The sequence below is a fragment of the Lasioglossum baleicum genome, unplaced genomic scaffold, assembly GCF_051020765.1.
Source record: "Lasioglossum baleicum unplaced genomic scaffold, iyLasBale1 scaffold0376, whole genome shotgun sequence".
NCBI classification, from domain to species: domain Eukaryota; kingdom Metazoa; phylum Arthropoda; class Insecta; order Hymenoptera; family Halictidae; genus Lasioglossum; species Lasioglossum baleicum.
Window position 1 is genome coordinate 52,501 of NW_027469436.1, and position 8,154 is coordinate 60,654.

Consider the following 8,154-nt stretch of genomic DNA (forward strand, 5'->3'; position numbering starts at 1 on the left):
GGCACGCCTGCGGTGGAGAGGTCGGAGCGACACGACTGGTCGGACTTGGGCACGCGTGCGGTGGAGAGGTCGGAGCGACACGACTGGTCGGACTTGGGCACGCGTGCGGTGGAGAGGTCGGAGCGACACGACTGGTCGGACTTGGGCACGCGTGCGGTGGAGAGGTCGGAGCGACACGACTGGTCGGACTTGGGCACGCGTGCGGTGGAGAGGTCGGAGCGACACGACTGGTCGGACTTGGGCACGCGTGCGGTGGAGAGGTCGGAGCGACACGACTGCTCGGACTTGGGCACGCGTGCGGTGGAGAGGTCGGAGCGACACGACTGGTCGGACTTGGGCACGCGTGCGGTGGAGAGGTCGGAGCGACACGACTGGTCGGACTTGGGCACGCGTGCGGTGGAGAGGTCGGAGCGACACGACTGGTCGGACTTGGGCACGCGTGCGGTGGAGAGGTCGGAGCGACACGACTGGTCGGACTTGGGCACGCGTGCGGTGGAGAGGTCGGAGCGACACGACTGGTCGGACTTGGGCACGCGTGCGGTGGAGAGGTCGGAGCGACACGACTGGTCGGACTTGGGCACGCGTGCGGTGGAGAGGTCGGAGCGACACGACTGGTCGGACTTGGGCACGCGTGCGGTGGAGAGGTCGGAGCGACACGACTGGTCGGACTTGGGCACGCGTGCGGTGGAGAGGTCGGAGCGACACGACTGGTCGGACTTGGGCACGCGTGCGGTGGAGAGGTCGGAGCGACACGACTGGTCGGACTTGGGCACGCGTGCGGTGGAGAGGTCGGAGCGACACGACTGGTCGGACTTGGGCACGCGTGCGGTGGAGAGGTCGGAGCGACACGACTGGTCGGACTTGGGCACGCGTGCGGTGGAGAGGTCGGAGCGACACGACTGGTCGGACTTGGGCACGCGTGCGGTGGAGAGGTCGGAGCGACACGACTGGTCGGACTTGGGCACGCGTGCGGTGGAGAGGTCGGAGCGACACGACTGGTCGGACTTGGGCACGCGTGCGGTGGAGAGGTCGGAGCGACACGACTGGTCGGACTTGGGCACGCGTGCGGTGGAGAGGTCGGAGCGACACGACTGGTCGGACTTGGGCACGCGTGCGGTGGAGAGGTCGGAGCGACACGACTGGTCGGACTTGGGCACGCGTGCGGTGGAGAGGTCGGAGCGACACGACTGGTCGGACTTGGGCACGCGTGCGGTGGAGAGGTCGGAGCGACACGACTGGTCGGACTTGGGCACGCGTGCGGTGGAGAGGTCGGAGCGACACGACTGGTCGGACTTGGGCACGCGTGCGGTGGAGAGGTCGGAGCGACACGACTGGTCGGACTTGGGCACGCGTGCGGTGGAGAGGTCGGAGCGACACGACTGGTCGGACTTGGGCACGCGTGCGGTGGAGAGGTCGGAGCGACACGACTGGTCGGACTTGGGCACGCGTGCGGTGGAGAGGTCGGAGCGACACGACTGGTCGGACTTGGGCACGCGTGCGGTGGAGAGGTCGGAGCGACACGACTGGTCGGACTTGGGCACGCGTGCGGTGGAGAGGTCGGAGCGACACGACTGGTCGGACTTGGGCACGCGTGCGGTGGAGAGGTCGGAGCGACACGACTGGTCGGACTTGGGCACGCGTGCGGTGGAGAGGTCGGAGCGACACGACTGGTCGGACTTGGGCACGCGTGCGGTGGAGAGGTCGGAGCGACACGACTGGTCGGACTTGGGCACGCGTGCGGTGGAGAGGTCGGAGCGACACGACTGGTCGGACTTGGGCACGCGTGCGGTGGAGAGGTCGGAGCGACACGACTGGGTCGGACTTGGGCACGCGTGCGGTGGAGAGGTCGGAGCGACACGACTGGTCGGACTTGGGCACGCGTGCGGTGGAGAGGTCGGAGCGACACGACTGGTCGGACTTGGGCACGCGTGCGGTGGAGAGGTCGGAGCGACACGACTGGTCGGACTTGGGCACGCGTGCGGTGGAGAGGTCGGAGCGACACGACTGGTCGGACTTGGGCACGCGTGCGGTGGAGAGGTCGGAGCGACACGACTGGTCGGACTTGGGCACGCGTGCGGTGGAGAGGTCGGAGCGACACGACTGGTCGGACTTGGGCACGCGTGCGGTGGAGAGGTCGGAGCGACACGACTGGTCGGACTTGGGCACGCGTGCGGTGGAGAGGTCGGAGCGACACGACTGGTCGGACTTGGGCACGCGTGCGGTGGAGAGGTCGGAGCGACACGACTGGTCGGACTTGGGCACGCGTGCGGTGGAGAGGTCGGAGCGACACGACTGGTCGGACTTGGGCACGCGTGCGGTGGAGAGGTCGGAGCGACACGACTGGTCGGACTTGGGCACGCGTGCGGTGGAGAGGTCGGAGCGACACGACTGGTCGGACTTGGGCACGCGTGCGGTGGAGAGGTCGGAGCGACACGACTGGTCGGACTTGGGCACGCGTGCGGTGGAGAGGTCGGAGCGACACGACTGCTCGGACTTGGGCACGCGTGCGGTGGAGAGGTCGGAGCGACACGACTGCTCGGACTTGGGCACGCGTGCGGTGGAGAGGTCGGAGCGACACGACTGGTCGGACTTGGGCACGCGTGCGGTGGAGAGGTCGGAGCGACACGACTGGTCGGACTTGGGCACGCGTGCGGTGGAGAGGTCGGAGCGACACGACTGGTCGGACTTGGGCACGCGTGCGGTGGAGAGGTCGGAGCGACACGACTGGTCGGACTTGGGCACGCGTGCGGTGGAGAGGTCGGAGCGACACGACTGGTCGGACTTGGGCACGCGTGCGGTGGAGAGGTCGGAGCGACACGACTGGTCGGACTTGGGCACGCGTGCGGTGGAGAGGTCGGAGCGACACGACTGGTCGGACTTGGGCACGCGTGCGGTGGAGAGGTCGGAGCGACACGACTGGTCGGACTTGGGCACGCGTGCGGTGGAGAGGTCGGAGCGACACGACTGGTCGGACTTGGGCACGCGTGCGGTGGAGAGGTCGGAGCGACACGACTGGTCGGACTTGGGCACGCGTGCGGTGGAGAGGTCGGAGCGACACGACTGGTCGGACTTGGGCACGCGTGCGGTGGAGAGGTCGGAGCGACACGACTGGTCGGACTTGGGCACGCGTGCGGTGGAGAGGTCGGAGCGACACGACTGGTCGGACTTGGGCACGCGTGCGGTGGAGAGGTCGGAGCGACACGACTGGTCGGACTTGGGCACGCGTGCGGTGGAGAGGTCGGAGCGACACGACTGGTCGGACTTGGGCACGCGTGCGGTGGAGAGGTCGGAGCGACACGACTGGTCGGACTTGGGCACGCGTGCGGTGGAGAGGTCGGAGCGACACGACTGGTCGGACTTGGGCACGCGTGCGGTGGAGAGGTCGGAGCGACACGACTGGTCGGACTTGGGCACGCGTGCGGTGGAGAGGTCGGAGCGACACGACTGGTCGGACTTGGGCACGCGTGCGGTGGAGAGGTCGGAGCGACACGACTGGTCGGACTTGGGCACGCGTGCGGTGGAGAGGTCGGAGCGACACGACTGGTCGGACTTGGGCACGCGTGCGGTGGAGAGGTCGGAGCGACACGACTGGTCGGACTTGGGCACGCGTGCGGTGGAGAGGTCGGAGCGACACGACTGGTCGGACTTGGGCACGCGTGCGGTGGAGAGGTCGGAGCGACACGACTGGTCGGACTTGGGCACGCGTGCGGTGGAGAGGTCGGAGCGACACGACTGGTCGGACTTGGGCACGCGTGCGGTGGAGAGGTCGGAGCGACACGACTGGTCGGACTTGGGCACGCGTGCGGTGGAGAGGTCGGAGCGACACGACTGCTCGGACTTGGGCACGCGTGCGGTGGAGAGGTCGGAGCGACACGACTGCTCGGACTTGGGCACGCGTGCGGTGGAGAGGTCGGAGCGACACGACTGGTCGGACTTGGGCACGCGTGCGGTGGAGAGGTCGGAGCGACACGACTGGTCGGACTTGGGCACGCGTGCGGTGGAGAGGTCGGAGCGACACGACTGCTCGGACTTGGGCACGCGTGCGGTGGAGAGGTCGGAGCGACACGACTGCTCGGACTTGGGCACGCGTGCGGTGGAGAGGTCGGAGCGACACGACTGGTCGGACTTGGGCACGCGTGCGGTGGAGAGGTCGGAGCGACACGACTGGTCGGACTTGGGCACGCGTGCGGTGGAGAGGTCGGAGCGACACGACTGCTCGGACTTGGGCACGCGTGCGGTGGAGAGGTCGGAGCGACACGACTGGTCGGACTTGGGCACGCGTGCGGTGGAGAGGTCGGAGCGACACGACTGGTCGGACTTGGGCACGCGTGCGGTGGAGAGGTCGGAGCGACACGACTGGTCGGACTTGGGCACGCGTGCGGTGGAGAGGTCGGAGCGACACGACTGCTCGGACTTGGGCACGCGTGCGGTGGAGAGGTCGGAGCGACACGACTGGTCGGACTTGGGCACGCGTGCGGTGGAGAGGTCGGAGCGACACGACTGGACGGACTTGGGCACGCGTGCGGTGGAGAGGTCGGAGCGACACGACTGGTCGGACTTGGGCACGCGTGCGGTGGAGAGGTCGGAGCGACACGACTGGTCGGACTTGGGCACGCGTGCGGTGGAGAGGTCGGAGCGACACGACTGGGCGGACTTGGGCACGCGTGCGGTGGAGAGGTCGGAGCGACACGACTGGTCGGACTTGGGCACGCGTGCGGTGGAGAGGTCGGAGCGACACGACTGGATGTACTTGGGTAGGCGAACCGCTGGTCGGAGCGACGCGACTGGACGGATTTGAGTACGCGAACCGCAGGTCGGAGCGACGCGACTGGACGGGCTTGTGTACGCGAACCGCAGGTCGGAGCGACGCGACTGGGTGTACCTGGCTACGCGAACAGCAGGCCGGAGCGACGCGACTGAATGGACTTGTGTACGTGAACCGCTGGTCGGAGCGACGCGACTGGATGTACTTGGGTAGGCGAATCGCTGGTCGGAGCGACGCGACTGGACGGATTTGTGTACGCGAACCGCAGGTCGGAGCGACGCGACTGGACGGGCTTGTGTACGCGAACCGCAGGTCGGAGCGACGCGACTGGACGGATTTGAGTACGCGAACCGCAGGTCGGAGCGACGCGACTGGACGGGCTTGTGTACGCGAACCGCAGGTCGGAGCGACGCGACTGGACGGATTTGAGTACGCGAACCGCAGGTCGGAGCGACGCGACTGGACGGGCTTGTGTACGCGAACCGCAGGTCAGAGCGACGCGACTGGGTGTACCTGGCTACGCGAACCGCAGGCCGGAGCGACGCGACTGAATGGACTTGTGTACGCGAACCGCTGGTCGGAGCGACGCGACTGGACGGACTTGTGTAGGCGAATCCTAGGTCGGAGCGACGCGACTGGACAGACTTGGGTACGCGAACCGCTGGTCGGAGCGATACGACTGGGTGTACTTGGCTACGCGATCCGTAGGTCGGAGCGACACGACTGGATGTACTTGGGTAGGCGAACCGCTGGTCGGAGCGACGCGACTGGACGGATTTGTGTACGCGAACCGCTGGTCGGAGCGACGCGACTGGACGGACTTGTGTAGGCGAATCCTAGGTCGGAGCGACGCGACTGGACAGACTTGGGTACGCGAACCGCTGGTCGGAGCGACGCGACTGGACGGGTTTGTGTCGCGAACCGCAGGTCGGAGCGACGCGACTGGATTTACTTGGGTATGCGAACCGCTGGTCGGAGCGACGCGACTGGAGGGATTTGTGTACGCGAACCGCAGGTCGGAGCGACGCGACTGGACGTGCTTGTGTACGCGAACCGCAGGTCGGAGCGACGCGACTGGGTGTACTTGGCTACGCGAACCGCAGGTCGGAGCGACGCGACTGAATGGACCTGTGTACGCGAACCGCTGGTCGGAGCGACGCGACTGGACGGACTTGTGTAGGCGAATCCTAGGTCGGAGCGACGCGACTGGACAGACTTGGGTACGCGAACCGCTGGTCGGAGCGATACGACTGGGTGTACTTGGCTACGCGATCCGTAGGTCGGAGCGACAAGACTGGATGTACTTGGGTAGGCGAACCGCTGGTCGGAGCGACGCGACTGGACGGATTTGTGTACGCGAACCGCAGGTCGGAGCGACGCGACTGGACGTGCTTGTGTACGCGAACCGCAGGTCGGAGCGACGCGACTGGGTGTACTTGGCTACGCGAACCGCAGGTCGGAGCGACGCGACTGAATGGACTTGTGTACGCGAACCGCTGGTCGGAGCGACGCGACTGGACGGACTTGTGTAGGCGAATCCTAGGTCGGAGCGACGCGACTGGACAGACTTGGGTACGCGAACCGCTGGTCGGAGCGATACGACTGGGTGTACTTGGCTACGCGATCCGTAGGTCGGAGCGACACGACTGGATGTACTTGGGTAGGCGAACCGCTGGTCGGAGCGACGCGACTGGACGGATTTGTGTACGCGAACCGCTGGTCGGAGCGACGCGACTGGACGGACTTGTGTAGGCGAATCCTAGGTCGGAGCGACGCGACTGGACAGACTTGGGTACGCGAACCGCTGGTCGGAGCGACGCGACTGGACGGGTTTGTGTACGCGAACCGCAGGTCGGAGCGACGCGACTGGATTTACTTGGGTATGCGAACCGCTGGTCGGAGCGACGCGACTGGAGGGATTTGTGTACGCGAACCGCAGGTCGGAGCGACGCGACTGGACGTGCTTGTGTACGCGAACCGCAGGTCGGAGCGACGCGACTGGGTGTACTTGGCTACGCGAACCGCAGGTCGGAGCGACGCGACTGAATGGACCTGTGTACGCGAACCGCTGGTCGGAGCGACGCGACTGGACGGACTTGTGTAGGCGAATCCTAGGTCGGAGCGACGCGACTGGACAGACTTGGGTACGCGAACCGCTGGTCGGAGCGATACGACTGGGTGTACTTGGCTACGCGATCCGTAGGTCGGAGCGACAAGACTGGATGTACTTGGGTAGGCGAACCGCTGGTCGGAGCGACGCGACTGGACGGATTTGTGTACGCGAACCGCAGGTCGGAGCGACGCGACTGGACGTGCTTGTGTACGCGAACCGCAGGTCGGAGCGACGCGACTGGGTGTACTTGGCTACGCGAACCGCAGGTCGGAGCGACGCGACTGAATGGACCTGTGTACGCGAACCGCTGGTCGGAGCGACGCGACTGGACGGACTTGTGTAGGCGAATCCTAGGTCGGAGCGACGCGACTGGACAGACTTGGGTACGCGAACCGCTGGTCGGAGCGATACGACTGGGTGTACTTGGCTACGCGATCCGTAGGTCGGAGCGACAAGACTGGATGTACTTGGGTAGGCGAACCGCTGGTCGGAGCGACGCGACTGGACGGATTTGTGTACGCGAACCGCAGGTCGGAGCGACGCGACTGGATTTACTTGGGTACGCGAACCGCTGGTCGGAGCGATACGACTGGGTGTACTTGGCTACGCGATCCGTAGGTCGGAGCGACACGACTGGATCTTCTTGGCTACGCGAACCGCAGGTCGGAGCGACGCGACTGGACGGACTTGGGTACGCGGTATGCAGGTCGGAGCGACACGACCGGATGTAACTCCGTACGCGCATCGGAGCGACACGACCCGGTTGGACATGTAGCTGCAAACCGTTCGTCGGAGTCACACATTTCGTTTCACATGGTCACGCACATAGGTGATACATAGAGGAACTATCCACTGCGTATGCGCATAGAGGCCATCCATAGGTGGTACCTATTGCGCATGCGCAAGCGCATATGGGCCTAGGCGCATCCGATCGACGTTACCTACTGCGCATGCGCAAGCGGATATGCGCGGAGACCACTCCGAGGACGATACCTACTGCGCATGCGCATCGGCGCCGCAAACCGACGCGACTGGATCGGACTTGCGTCTACGTACGGTTGATCGGAGCGACACGACTACATCGGAGTTGTGTACGCGAACCTCAGGTCGGAGCTACACGACCGGGTCTACCTCCGTACGCGGATTGGCGCATCGGAGCGACATGACCGAATGGTTTTGCGTTTGAGTACGGTACGTCGGAGTTATGCGACTGGGCGTACGGCTGTACGCGCATCGGCGCTCCGGAGCGACACGACCGGACCAGCTTTGCAGTTTT